The sequence below is a fragment of the Lissotriton vulgaris genome, chromosome 12 (assembly GCF_964263255.1).
Source record: "Lissotriton vulgaris chromosome 12, aLisVul1.2, whole genome shotgun sequence".
Lineage (NCBI taxonomy): Eukaryota > Metazoa > Chordata > Amphibia > Caudata > Salamandridae > Lissotriton > Lissotriton vulgaris.
In genome coordinates, this window is record NC_141700.1 from 496,008,993 (window position 1) to 496,024,984 (window position 15,992).

Below are 15,992 nucleotides of genomic sequence, written 5' to 3' on the forward strand. Positions count from 1 at the left end.
ATCACACCTAATAAAACACAGTGTTATCACATCAACATGTTAAAAAAATGGCTCGGACCTCCACCGAAGGCGGCACATCTCTCCTTGCCTACCAAACCTTCACAGAGCTGAACTCTGAGACACCTTGTGGTTAACAAAGAACTTATGTTACAAATGAGGAAAGAGCTGCAACAAACACTACTCCCCTTTTCGGGTATTTTTTCGGATATTCCAGGAAAGACTGCTTTAGCAGAACACCGAATTGAAACACCAGCGGGCAAGACAATAAAAATAAGACCCTATCGAATACCGGCTGCACAAAGAGAAGACGTAAGAAGAGAGGTGGAGGAGATGTTGAGACTGGGTGTCATACACCCTTCCACTAGTGATTGGTCGTCCCCGATAGTGATGGTCCTGAAGCCGGATGGATCAACATGTTTTTGTATGGACTTCCGCGCCCTTAACGCCATCTCTACTCATGACGCGTATCTGATCCCAAGGGTGGATGACCTTATCGAGAAACTGGGTCATTCCAAGCTCATCACCACTTTCAACTTGACCAAAGGATATTGGCAGGTGCCTCTCCGTGAAGCAGACAGAAAGAAAACCGCCTTCCAACCGATGCTGGGTTATTTGAATTTAATGTCCTCCCCTTCGGTCTCCACGGGGCACCTGCCACATTCCAAAGGCTGATGAACACCATACTCCAACCATATCCTTCCTTCTGCTCAGCCTATTTGGATGACGTCGTGGTCTTCAGCCCCACATGGAATGATCACTTGGAACACCTAGACACAATATTGCGTACACTCAGTAATGCAGGCCTACACATAAGCGCAAAGAAGTCACGGGCTGCCTACCCACGAGTAAAGTATCTTGAATACGTCTTGGGTGATGTTGTGATTGCTCCTCAGGCTGAAAAGGTGAAGGCCATAACAGACACAACATTTCCAACCAACAAACGGGAACTACGGGCTTTCCTGAGCCTAATAGGTTACTACCGAAGATTCATTCCTCAATTTGCAGAACTAGCCACCCCGTTAACAAACCTTCTTCGTAAAGAAGTACGACCAAGACAGCTCTTACATCCCTCCTCAGAAACTCTGGAAGCCTTTAATTCTCTAAAACAGGCTGTCACCACCGGGCCCATCCTCATTTCCCCTGTCTTTAACACACCTTTTATCCTTTCTACTGATGCTTCAAATTCAGGCTTAGGGGCAGTGTTGTCACAAATTGGGAATGATGGTCTTGAACATCCTGTGCTCTACGTCAGTCGTAAATTGTTTCCCAGGGAATGTAAACATCCCACTATAGAAAGGGAATTTTTAGCAATTAAATGGCCATTGACAAATTGCAACAAATTTGTGTATAGGGCCCGTAATTGAGACAGACATGGATCTGATTTTTTTATATATGTGATCACATTTTATTATTCTCTATTACTTCTCGTTATGAATGGAAACACATTCCATTCATGAAGACCACAAAGATGCTTTTATATTTAGTTTTTAAAGAGCAAGAAATACAGATTTTATAGCTTCTCTACCCAACCCACTATTGATTTCCTAAGAGACTAGTACCAACAATATGATCTATTTGTGCAACATTATTAATGATAAGTAAAACCACAGCATGTCATCTACTTGAGGATAATCGGCGGCCCGTGTATCAGGTGTTTTTGGGGGTTTTCTTTTATATGTAAACCTCTTTTGCACCAAGTAATTTTACAGTGTTTATAGCCTGAAAGAAGAGATGCAGTAAACCACTACTTTAAAAGTTATTCAGATCATACATTCAATCATCTTCCTAACGTCACAACAGTGCACTTTTAAAAAAAATTACTTTTTATTAAAAAACTTTTTATTAAAAAACTTTTTATTAAAAAACTTTTTAAGGCATGTTTTCCAGATACACACCCAAAAATCGTACACGTGGTTCGCATTATTCTTTTCCTGCCGTAACCGGTTAGCGTAAAGAATCTATCAAATTACAACAGTTCACAACTACATCATATAAATGATTTATTCATTCGAAGCATGGGATAAAACAATGTACATTCAGAAGACCACCAAATGATATGGTAGTGGCCCAGTAGGTGTACGTTTTAGTCCTAAACCCGACAAGCACCTGCCATCTTGGAGTGCATATATTTATTCGTGCCTCGCACAGCGGAGTGTCATATTGTTTCATCTTTACACCCCGACCGTACAATAACACTCTCCGTTTTAGTATTATATTTATTACAGCTAAAACTTTTGACACAGATGTAATCAGTGTGCAGCTAGGGAATACAGGATCATTATTGTAATAGCCCTGTTGACGTGCAAGTAAGCTTGAACCCGGTACATGCCCGCCATCTTGAAATATATATATTACCGCATGTCCCATACAATGGAGTAAGTCACTGCATAAGGTTAAAACAGAGCACGCCCCAAAATTATTAAAAGCAGTGGCAAAGCCTGAGGTTCACACATCGAGTAGTGGCGAGAAATCCCCCAGTACTTACAATGTCAGCCAGAAAATTCAACCACACGATCGTCCACAGCAACAGTAGCGCATAAACTTCTGCTCGAGCTTCTGTCCCTTATATTTGGCGAATAATTGTTTTTTACTCAATTAACGATTGCCAATTAGCGTATATGGTATGATGCCTAACCGTTTAAGCGCAATAGTCAGCGCTATCTTAGAATGTAGTCTCTTGTTATGCATTAATATTGTATATGCTTATCTGTACTCATTCCACAATCACCCTTTGATAAATAAGTGATTTATTTGTTTCCTATCAGTATATTAAAATAGTCCATATACCAAAAGTTATTCATGAATAAAAAAATATACGCAACATTACAACCCAAAAAGAAATAATATTTCAAAAATGGACCGCGTTACTAAAAATAATTTTGGCATGGAACCTCCGAAATCATGGATCTAAGGAAGAAGAGTACCCGGGGAACAGTCACGGGCATGGTCGCATTGTGTGCATGATTGGGTTATACGCCATGTTGGCTTGATCTTATTAATGAGAGTAGAGCAGTGACTATGAAGTCTTTTCCAAAGCGACTAGTTATTATACAACGTAATAAAATTACACTGTCCACAAAAATACGCGCATAATCCCATTGACGAGTTTTAGCGTTGCGCGCACTTTTCTAACGATCATGTTAGTATAATCACTGTGGGGTTTATCACGAAGGCGTACAGTCGTCCAATCTATTTGTGAAAACATACTGCATGCAATACTGCATTAACAGTCATCCTAAAGAAGCACTTGCGCACACAATCATCATTCGTCCGTTTTTGATGTCATATGCCATTATATACAAGTCGTTCTAAGGAGGCACTTGTGCACTCAATTATGATTAGACAGTTTTTTATGTCATATGCCATTTTATAATGGTTATGCTAGTATATTAAAACATTATCTCCTTCATCTGACATTTATGACAGAGGCATTCCTTGTATTTTCATTACGTGAATTTTTCAAGAAAATACACACTCCAAGGGTTAGTAGAACCAAAAATTCCACTGCTTCACAGGCAGGCGATCCCTGTGGCAGAGGGTTCGCGTCTGCAGGTAGGAGCTTCATTAGATTCCTGAGTGTGATAGCAGCGCCCTGCTGACTGAGAGCAGGGGCACTGCATTTTTATCTGCAATACTTATGTTTTAACTTCACTGAAAATCAACAGGACAATAACTTTCTTTACCTTTTCAGGACTTGGTGGTGTGTGGGCGCCATTTTACATCGGGCTGCTCAGGCGACCTAGCTCGGCGCCACACCCCCCTCGCTCCGCCCCTATTTAGGAGTGGTTGCGCAGGGCTCGCTGCTGGAGGCAGGCGATCCCGGTGGCAGAGGGTTCGCGTCTGCAGGCAGGAGCTTCATTAGATTCCTGAGTGTGATAGCAGCGCCCTGCTGACTGAGAGCAGGGGCACTGCATTTTTATCCTCAATACTTATGTTTTAACTTCACTGAAAATCAACAGGACAATAACTTTCTTTACCTTTTCAGGACTCGGTGGTGTGTAGGCGCCATTTTACATCGGGCTGCTCAGGTGACCTAACTCAGCGCCACACCCCCGCGCTCCGCCCCTATTTAGGAGTGGTTGCGCAGCGCTCGCTGTTGGAGGCAGGCGATCCCGGTGGCAGAGGGTTCGCGTCTGCAGGCAGGAGCTTCATTAGATTCCTGAGTGTGATAGCAGCGCCCTGCTGACTGAGAGCAGGGGCACTGCATTTTTATCTGCAATACTTATGTTTTAACTTCACTGAAAATCAACAGGACAATAACTTTCTTTACCTTTTCAGGACTCGGTGGTGTGTGGGCGCCATTTTACATCGGGCTGCTCAGGCGACCTTAGCTCAGCGCCACACCCCCATGCTCCGCCCCTATTTAGGAGTGGTTGCGCAGCGCTCGCTGTTGGAGGCAGGCGATCCCGGTAGTAGAGGGTTCGCGTCTGCAGGCAGGAGCTTCATTAGATTCCTGAGTGTGATAGCAGCGCCCTGCTGACTGAGAGCAGGGGCACTGCATTTTTATCTGCAATACTTATGTTTTAACTTCACTGAAAATCAACAGGACAATAACTTTCTTTACCTTTTCAGGACTCGGTGGTGTGTGGGCGCCATTTTACATCGGGCTGCTCAGGCGACCTAGCTCGGCGCCACACCCCGCATTCGCCCCTATTTAAACGGCCCCCAATGAGGAAGCGCAGCGGACGAGCGCAGCGGGCGCGACGAAGGCGCACCGAAGTCGAGCCTAAGTCAAGCCCGTCTGCGCCTGTCCGCGGCCGGACGGGGCTAGGGGCGCGTCCTTATGCCATTTCCTTGTCGTATTCGTCTGAGGACTTAAAAGCTATACAGGGCCATTGGCCGTTATCTGATTCTGTCATTAGCCACATTTCTTCTCTTGGCCTTGCTTCCTCATCCCCTCAGCTTTCTTCTCCTCTGTCTGTACCCTTGGCGCCGTCTCCCTCTTCTTCTGGCTCTTTACCTTCCACCCCTCCTTTATCTATTATTCTGCTTAACACCAGGTCACGAGCTATTTGTTCTGCTTGATTCCCACAAGCCCGACATACTGTTCTTGACCGAAACCTGGTTTTGCGAATCCTCTCTACCCTCACTCTTGGCTGCTCTCCCCCCTCCCTACGTGGCTCTACGTGCAGACCGCCCGGCGGGCAAGACAGGGGGTGGCGTGACTCTAATTGTAGTCCGCTCTCTTACTTTTTCTCCCCCGCTTACTTGTCTCTTAATGTACCGTCCGCCCCAGTCTTCACCTTTGTTTATGCCAGCCCTTCAGGACTTATTGGCCACCTTGGCGGTCAATTACGCCTCAGTCCTAGTGCTAGGCGATTTCAATTACTGGCCCTCGGACCCCCTTAAGTGTACTTCCTCCAAACAGTTCACTGAATCACTCCAATCCCTGAATTTCGTCCCTCACATACATGTTCCGACACACATACATGGTCACATATTAGACCAGGTCTGGTTTCTCAACATTTCCGTTTCCTCCATGTCTGTATCTCCTTGTCCCTGGTCAGACCACGCCCTAATCTCCTTCTCCCTTTTCCTCAACCCTGTCACTAAGGTCCCACGTGCCAAAAACACCTGGGCGCGGAACTGGAATCGTGTTGATTTCCCTTCACTGTCTTCCCTGCTCCTGAACTCCTCACCTGACCTGACAGATATATCTTCTTCCTCGCAAGCCACCGCTATTAACACCGGGCTCGCTGGAGGCTGCGACTCGGTAGCCCCCCTACGTCGGATTTCAACTCGACGACCTAAGGAATCAAATCAGTGGTTCAGTGAAGACTTGAAGGAACAAAAGCTGGCCCTATGACAGGCTGAGAGGCAATGGAGAAGGGACTATTGTCCTTTATTAAAAATCCACTACTCCACACCATTAAGTGATTATAAAAAAGCAATACTAGTTGCTAAAACTGCCTACTTTTCAACAAAAATTCTGGTGGCAGAGAATAAATCTAGGGAGATTTTCACAATAATTAACGATCTAGCTTACTCTGACAGGGCTACACCTAAACCTCCTCCCACCCAGTCCTTGTGTGATTCGTTAAATTCGTACTTTTTGGAAAAAATTACTATCATCAAGGCCAATATTCCCCCCCCTCTTTTACTTTTGTTGAACCCTTTCCCCCTACTGTCCAGTGCTGTCTCTCTTCGATTCCCCCCCTTACTGAAGAAGTATTCCTGGAGATACTCCCAAAGGTAAAATCAGGCTCTCCGGCAGACATCTGCCCGGCACGTATTCTTCAACAGATTTAGCACTCAGCTCCCGATCACTTTTCTTAACAGTTCCCTTGCCCAGGGGGTTGTGATCCCAGCACTTAAATCAGCCACAATAGTGCCTATTTTGAAGAAGCCCGGTGCGGATCCTTCCGCCCCAGCTAACTATCGCCCCATTTCTCTACTGCCCTATTTGGGCAAGGTGCTTGAGCGCCATGTTACATCGGTACTCAGCGCCCATGTAGAAGCAAATGGGGGCCTGGCGTCTTGTCAGGCTGGCTTCCGTCCTAGGCACTCCACTGAATCTGTCGTGGTGTCGGTCCTGGACAACCTCAGGGAGGGCATGGACCAAAACAAACACCAGGCCCTGGTGCTCCTTGATCTCTCCGCCGCTTTTGACACGGTGGACCATTTCATCTTGCTTTCACGTGTCAGAGCGGCGGGAATCAAGGGCTCAGCCCTGGTTTGGCTATCGTCCTTCCTGAGGGACCGCACCCAGGCGGTCCGGCTGGGGGATCTCACGGCCACCCCACTCAAGGTCACTTGTGGTGTTCCCCAGGGTTCTTCTCTTTCCCCTTTATTGTTTAATCTATATATCTATCCCTTAATCTTTGCACTCCAGCAGCTGGAGGTCACCGTATATAACTACGCGGATGACCTCCAGCTCATTTTCAATCTCTTTTCTTCTTCTTACTCTGTTTCTAATTTTCAGACTATTATGATTTTTATCAGGGACTGGATGAACCACAACCATCTGAAGCTGAACCCGGACAAAACCGAGCTGGTTCTCACGGGTGGTTCTTCCAGTCCCTGGAACTCTCTATTCTGGCCCTCTTCCTTTGGTCCCCCTCCCACTCCTTCCTCCACAGTCAAGACCCTAGGTATCAAAATGAACAATCATCTCACTCTACACTCACAAATTAGCTCTGTTGTTTCTTCTTGTTTTCTCACTCTTCGTACTATTCGCACTGTTTCCCGTTTCTTTTCTCCCCTGGCACTTAACTTGATTATGTCCGCTTTGGTGATTTCCCGGCTGGATTACGCCAATGCCCTGTACAACGGCATCCCGGCATACAGCCTACGGAAGCTCCAGATGGTTCAGAACCAGGCGGCCCGATTAGTGTATGGCCTTTCCCGCTCCCACCACTCAACCCCTTTATTAAAGGCGCTCCACTGGCTTCCTGTCAGGGAACGATCCCTTTTTAAAACTGGCTGTATGGTTTTTCAGGCCCGCCGGGGTTCTGCTCCCGCCTTCATTACCTCCTTGATTAGGGAGTATGTCCCTGCCAGAGAGCTTCGCTCATCATCCCAATCACTTCTGCAAATTCCACGTTACAAACGCAAAAAGTGGGGAGGGGCCAATTTTTCAACTTTGGCTCCCACTTTTTGGAATTCCCTCCCCGACCACTTACGGTCTGCTAAACATTACTCCTCCTTCCGTAAAGACCTTAAAACCTTCTTGTTCAATCAGGCCTTCTCTCTGTAAATTATCATTCGCCCATTTCACTGCACCAGTATCTACTGCTTCTCTCTGCTAAATTTGTCTCCATAGCGCCAAGAAACCGCACGGTGAACGTAGCGCTTTATAAGTATTTTAAATTCAAATTCAATTCACAGCTTAGTAAATGCACATATAAAAACCCAGTTGATATAGACTCCCATATCATGTATAATCTGACTGAGTCATGATGTTTTGGATAAAATATGCATTTGAGATTTATCGACAAAATGTGGTTGATCATATCTGTGGATTTTATCATTTTATGTAAACAGCGATTAAAAATTATTTCACCCATATGCTACGATTAAATGAGACGTTTGCCCATTTTGAACAATTTATCAGTAGTAATCAGTGTAGTGGTAGAAAGAATAATGTGACCTTTAAGCAACAATCAGAATATTCTGGATATTCAATAAATGATCAAAAGCATTATTAAAATGAGGTCTGTTGCTTACAATGTAGACATAGCAGATTCCCTGGTAACTCACAGGAAATCATAAAATTCGTTGTTGACATTTAGGCCTAGTGTCACACAGCTTAATCTACAAATCCACCGGGATTCCATTTGTCTAAGCTGCAATGTCCTATCACCTCCTCTAATATTGATCCCAACACCATCAATCGCATGAAATGTGATGTTTTTATCATTTGGGTGGTGTTCAAAAATATGTTGCACCACTGGATTGCTCATATCTGCATACTTTATATTTCTGACATGCTCTTGAATTCTAATCTTAAAACACCGAACTTATCCCCCACCCAAAGTTCGGGTCTAGTTGCGCCCTTGTACACGAGTATGGGCATGTCAACCTAGATTACAACAGGACACATTTACATGCACTGCAATTCAGCCTTCCAGGGGGCCCCTTGATAGAGACAGCTCTGTTTTTGCCCTCATGGCCTGAAATTATTCCTAAACATTTCTTGTAAATACCGTTTTGTTTCATTTCTTTTTAATGTGATTTATGTAAGGCCCTATTACTATTTGCAGAGAAATGTGTTTGTTTCATGCAACAACCATTAAAAAGTTTATTTTAGATCCAAGCGGGTCCTCACATATGAGAAATTGGAGGATATCACAGATATTATTCGCTGTAAAATGAGTGGGCTGCAGCTTTGTTACAACAGTCAAAACACACATCACTATCTATGAATATTAGATGTAAACACTTTAAGAATGTCAACCATAGTGCCTGTGCACCTTTAGTATGGCAGAGCAGAAAGTAAATCATTTAGATTCAAAGCAGTACTGAACAGGGGCCCCAAAAATAATTTTGACCCAAAATCCTTAACATGTCTCTGCCACCACACAGTCTGTCAGACAACATTGCTCTGAAGTAAAATAGACAACATCATTCATTTATTATTAGTTCTATTTTTTTTAAACATAAGCCCACCGTGTCCTAACCCAAACTGCTTCAGGCAAGCAACTTATCGTACCACTAAGGAATTCTCAATTAGGTGTTCATTCAAAGCCCTCTCTGTGGACTTTCAACTTTGTCTTCGGGTCCATAACAGGTTGGTGGGCAATTATCCGATTTTAATGCTGCCTAAAACGTTGGTTAATGATTTCTAGAGTAGATTTGTTTCCCGTGTACCAGCTCTGAGCTACGGAGTTCGCAAAAAATCTGACAGAACTGTCTCCCTTACAGTCCCTGTGTTGGCTGAAAATGTCTGCTGAATATTCAGCTTTTTGAGAAACTGCTATCAAAACTCTCTTGCCTTTCAGCTCGTCCTATTTATGTGAGATTGTGTTCTCAGCACTTGCGGTATTAAAGACTAGGGGGCAGATATACAAGCGCCCTGCGCCACCAGTATGTCACTTTTTGTGACATACTGATGGCGCAGGGGGCTCCTAAATATTTACAAGGATGGGAAAAGCCACCCTGCGTGACTTTTCCTCTCCTTGTAAATACGGCCCCTTCACAAGCGGCACTTTGTGTTGAAGGGTTGTTCCATGGGTATTGCTGTGCCCCATGGAACAAGACACATCTCCAGATTTACGAGGAATCGTAAATATGGAAATGTGTCTGAATGCTACGCCACCCTAGAGGTGGCATAGCGAGGCGCAATGAGGAGAAATGTTTTCATTTCTCCTCTTTTTTCCCTCTTTCAATGTGTGCTGCATTCTACAGCATGCATTGAAAGAGGGAAATGCCTGTAGAGATCGTTTATGTGCAGGAAGGTTGTCCCCCTTCCTGCACAAAAACAATCTCCTCACGACGCAGGCAATCTTGCACCATGTTGCAAGGATGTCTACGCCAGCCCATGGCTGCAGTTTGTGCGCCAGCGCAGGGGGAAGCACAGAGATGCGTCATATTCTTGTTAATATGTCGCATCCAGTCAAAGGGCTTGCGGTGCCACGCTGCAGCACTTCCTTGTAGCACTTGCCCCTGGATGTGGAGCACAACCTGAGGATGGCAGTAGCAAAAATCCATCCACGGATTTACCGTCTGTGTCGAAAAACAGACACACAGGTCATATTTATATTGGTGGTGTTATTATCAATCAATGTCATGTGTAAAACAAAGCATCCTAGTAAAAACAATTTGCACACCTTTTATCTAGGAAAAAATGTGCCTGATACCACTACCCAGGAAAGGAAGTTGTAATGATCAATGTTTGAAAACACGCCGAAGCAGAACTGTTGAAAGCTGTCTTCATGTGCAGAGATAATGGTGGTGCCTCAAGTGATTATACTGAAAAATGAAAAAAGGGAACTGTTGGGTCAACAGTTCATGAGAGGTATAGACAATACCTTAAAATAAGCAAGGAAACATAGAAAACTTGGCGAAATGGGGATTACTGTGCGTAATCAAGGCATTACTTTCTTTACTGATTTTAACAGCAAAGATAAACTTACTCTACAATACTCCCTATCAGAGAAGCTGGGTAAAATTCAAGGAAGCTGATGATGAACTAAATGGAAGACTAGCAGCTTTGGTTGCCCATGTGAAAAGGATTGGCAAGAACAATTATCCTTTTTAAAAAAAGTACTTCCACTTTCTTGCCGAAAAATAGGTTTTCATCTATGGAAATATTAAATGAAACAGAGGGCCAGATGTACGACCCTTTTTTGAGGCCGCAAACCGGAGATCCACCCGTTTGAGGCCCCAAAAAAGGGTAATAGCATGTACAAATACTATTTTCCGGGTCACAGATGTTAGAACTTGGCCTGGTATATGCTGTCCACTAGTTATAGTGGGCACCTTGTACCAGTCCAAACAACCCTTATTGATGATTAGGTTAAAGACAACCTTTATTGACAGCTACCCTAGTGATAGCTATGGAGAGCAGCCTTCAGGCTAAGTCTCGAAGGAAGCCTATAACTTCCTGAATGACCAAATGAAAGGAGAACCACACAAGGTATATATAAAATATATGCATTTATTTCTAAACACTCTCTACTAACCTATTTATGAGATTAGGGAACAAGGCCCACAATATTACAGTACTAGAACAACAGTAAATAGCACAGTGGGCCCCAGGGAGAGACCAAACCATATATTAAGAAAGTGGCATAACAACCACGACTTAACTAGACACAGTGCCTAGAGGACGCAGAATCGCTGGGACCCCAAGGAACCACCCAAGGTAGTGACACAGGGGACCCATGGGGAATGCCTGCAGCGTGAGAACACAGCGGCAAGCTCTGTACAATCCTATGGAAAGTCGCGGTTGGAATTTTAAAGATTAAGGACATTTAGGAGAGGACTTCAGGCAAACCCTTTCAGACTTAGAAGGTTCTAAGGCTAGCACCCATGTGAGCACCAAAGTACTTGTGTTACCTAACTCAGGAAAGCCGGGTCCATAGGTGTCAAATGGTGTCAGGAATCTTTGTCATTTTCAATGGCGAGATGCTGCCGTGAAGAGTAAAAGTGTCTGGTGTGATCCAAGCCTAGATCAGAGCTGAGAAGAACCTGAAAGCAGAGGGGACAGAGTCTGGGTCACTTGCCAGTGACCAGGGGCTCAGTAGACGAATGCCCACCGGTGTTGGGTGTTTCAGGTGAGAAGAGGTGAAGCTTGACTCTGCAGCCACAGGGACCAGGATATGTCGACGTTGACCAAAGTCTGCAGGCAAGCTCTCCCATGAAGGATGTCGGGTGCTAAGGCGTCTGTGTCCAGATTTAACACCAGCACGCCTTGGAACCTGCAACCACGCAGTCAGAGAAAAGATGATTCGGTGAGAACCAGCAAGGTCCTGGGGACTCCCCAAGTGATGGAGAGTCAGAGCATGTCTGGAGCAACAAGGAAAGCCAGTTGAAAGTTAAAGTTCCCTTCTCAGGGACCCACAGGTGACAGGCCAGGGATCACGAAGGGACCTCAAGAGGAATCACAAAACACCAGCCCACGGAACTCTCGTGGAGTGTAGGCTTGTAATCTTTAGTAGAATCACTGCTCGGGCCTGGACTATAAGTAGCCAAAGCACAGCTCCAGGTGTTGCCAGAAAGCAGATGCTTCTGCAAATGGACATGGTGCCCAGGGGTTTGGGTTGCACGGTCCCCACGAGGGATACGGGTCTCAGGCTTTCTGAGCACACTAGTCAACCTCAAGGACACTTAGAAGCCCACCTCCTGTGTTGCAAAAGTCTTCAGAGTCCTCAGGAGCTTCAGAGTTGCAAACCTGTCAGATGATTTGGTACCTGCTTAGAAGGGGAGTAACTCCTTTACTCCAAGGGAGATTCTTCAGTCATCTAGCGCGGTATAGATCGTCAAAGTACTTGGTTTATGTAGCAGAGTTTAGTCCAGGTAAATCTAAAGTCCTGTAGTCAGGGGTTCCTACTTTATACCCAAGGAAGGGGTGGGACAAACTCTGGGGACCCACCTAGGGGAGGGTCAGGACAGAGGGGTGGCTACACCCATATCCTTTGTCCAGTTTCTCGCCAGAGCAGGGGCTGGCAGTCTGTGCAATCGGTTTGAGCTGGGATATGCACAGGGATACCAAATGTGCCCCCACCCAGCCCAATACACTAAAGCCTCTCTGGTAGGTGGTTGCACCTACCTGTGACAGGAAACCTATTGTCCAGCCTTCAACTGCCAGAGTTTTGTCCAGCAGCAGGAGGGCAGGCTTGTGTCTGTGGCTGGCAGCATCCATCTTGTGATGCCAGGGTCAAGAAAGCTGGTACCGGGTGTACAGGTGCTGTATTTCTTCCTCTAGAAGGGTGGAATCATACCTCCCATACCAGTTATGATTCCAAGGTGTTTGACACGAAACAAGCATTCACCGCAAGGTTATAATGCACTTAAGAGTACATGGTATGGGAAAATATTTTTAAGAGCAGGCAGTGGTCCCAGAGACTACTGCCTGGGACCACTGCCTGCCCTTAAAGTAATATGAAACTTTAAGGAAAACGAGCTGCATTTAAAAAAAAACAGCCTTATTCAAAGCATTCCCAGACATGGTGATCGGCTGAGCCCAACAGGCCACCATCCCTGGGAGGGCCTGTCATTCCTAATGGGCTCGCAAATTTCGAGAGGCTCATTAATATTAATGAGCCTTGCAATTTGCTACCCCATTTGGAATCGCCAAGTGTTAAACTGTTGTTCATCTTATTTTGCTCCTCGCAATTTGTGCCACACAATGTGCCGCAAATTGTGAGGCGCAAAATAAAATGGTCGTACATCTGGCCCAGAGACTCTTATTTGAATTTCCAGTACAGAACCCAAAACCAAAAGCTTGAACTGTCTGAATTCCTCTGGGAGCGCACCAAGATATTCTTTCAAATGCTTAAGAACTCAGACCCCTCGAATAAGACCAAGGTCAGAAGAAACCTTCACTGGTAGTGATATTTGAAGGTCTTCCGGGGTGCCATCTATCTTTGCCTCAGATCGAGAAAAAAAATCAGCATTCCTCTTGCCGCTTGATGAACAAATGCTGGTGGTGACCTGACCTGACCTGGTCAGCCCGGTCGCTCCTCCTGCCGCGTGGCCCACCCCGAGTGTGGCTGTTCTCCCGCTGCCGCCGCTGCCAGGAGTAATCTTGTGCCCCTGCTAGGTCTGGCCCCCTGCCCCTGACCTCCCTCTGTGCCTGCTCCGCTTTTAATTTGTATTCTTCGTCATTTTTTTCCTCTGGCCCCCTGCTGCCCCTGACTTTCCCTCTGTGCCTGCTTGTTTACTTGTACTCTGTATTGTCTTGTGCCGTTTTCTCGCTCCTCCTCGTGTTGACTCTGTGCCCCTTGTCGCCCAGTTCTCCCCTGCACCTCGGTGCCGCTGCCTCACCCCGCTCCCTGCCGCTGCTACCCCGCGGCCCCACCCCCACTCCCTCCAGCATCACCGCATCGTTCTACCCCACTCGCCACCCCGCTCCTGCCTCCCAGCTGCTCCTCCGTCCCACAAGAGTACTTAAGGCGAGGCTTACGGGCAAGGAGCTGTGAACTGACCTCACCTGGTCAGCCCGGTCGCTCCTCCTGCCGCGTGGCCCACATCGAGTCTGGCTGTTCTCCTCCCGCTGCCGCCGCCGCTGCCAGGAGTAATCTTGTGCCCCTGCTAGGTCTGGCCCCCTGCCCCTGACCTCCCTCTCTGCCTGCTCCGCTTTTAATTTGTCTTCTTCACCGTTTTTTTCCTCTGGCCCCCTGCCCCTGACTTTCCCTCTGTGCCTGCTTGTTTAATTGTACTCTGTATTGTCTTGTGCCGTTTTCTCGCTCCTCCTCGTGTTGACTCTGTGCCCCTTGTCGCCCAGTTCTCCCCTGCACCTCGGTGCCGCTGCCCCACCCCGCTCCCTGCCGCTGCTCCCCCGCGGCCCCACCCCCGCTCCCTCTAGCATCACCACATTGTTCTCGCCACCCCGCTCCCGCCTCCCAGCTGCTCCTCCCTCGCCCCGCCCCCCCACTCTCCATTTATGGCAGAGTGCACTCGTACGCGCAGCGTAGATGTGCAGCGGGCGCGCCGATTGTGCGCTGAAGGTACGCCAAAGGTAAGCCCGTCTGCGCCCGTCCGCACCTGGACCGCGCCCAGCGCCAGAACCCCTGGCCCCCAAAGATGCCAGCCCACCCGCCGGACTTACAACTACGCCACCCTCAACGCTCTCAACACCGGCCGAATCCCCGGCTGCCACCGAGCCACCCCGGGTCGCACCCATGGACCCTTCACCTGCCAATCCTGCAAGTTCTCCTGCATCCGGACCTGAACCGCACCCGCCAAGACGAGCACTAGCACAAACCACCTGAAGTTCATCCTGCTCAACACCCGCTCCGTCCACAGACACGCCGTAGAACTCTGGAACCTCCTCGACAACACAGCCCCAGACGTCGCCTTCCTCACGGAAACCTGGATGAACGCCTCCTCAGCGCCCGACATCGCCATCGCCATCCTGGATGGATACAAGATCACCCGGAGGGACCGCGTCAACCAGACTGGAGGAGGCATCGCCATCGTCCACAAGAACACCATCCGCATCACGACCAACTCCGACGACACCCTCACAGCCGCTGAACACCTGCACTTCCAGATCCACACCGACCCCAAGACCACCCTCAGAGGCACCCTCATCTACAGACCCCCGGGACCACGCACACAATTCAACGAAGACATCGCCGACTTCATCAGCCCGCAAGCCCACCCCTCCGCGGACTACATCCTCCTCAGGGACCTCAATTTCCACCTGGAGAACAACAACGACCGCAACACCACCACCCTGCTGGACAACCTCGCCAACCTCGGACTCAAGCAACTGGTGACCACCCCCACCCACTACGCCGGTCAAACGCTCGACCCCGTCTTCTCCTCCAGCAAGGACATCTCCTTCAGCCACGCCACCAGACTCCACTGGACAGACCACAGCTGCGTCCGCTTCAGCTTCAGAAGGACCACGCTCCACCACCACCAGCAACAGGTCCCCCGCAGAAGCTGGAACAAGATCACAGCCGACCAGCTCGACACATGCCTGAGCCAGAACCCTCACGCCAGCTCAGCGAACCCCAACCAAGCCGCCAACAACCTCACGAGGTGGATCAGCAACTGCGCAGACGACCTCGCTCCACTGAAAACCCCCCTGCCAGACCCGGCACCAAGAAAGCCTCCTGGTTCACCGACGAACTCAAGAGCTCCAAGAAGAACTGCCAAGCCCTCGAGAAAGCCTGGCGCAGAGACCCAACTACAGACAACATGACCACCCTCAAGCTTCCCACTCGAAAACACCACCAACTGATCCACGCCACCAAGAAAACCGCATTCAAGGAACGACTGAACAACAACGCCCACAACAGCAAGAAACTCTTCAACATCGTCAAAGAGCTCTCTAACCCTAGCGCCGGAAACAACGACATCACTCCCTCGCAAGACCT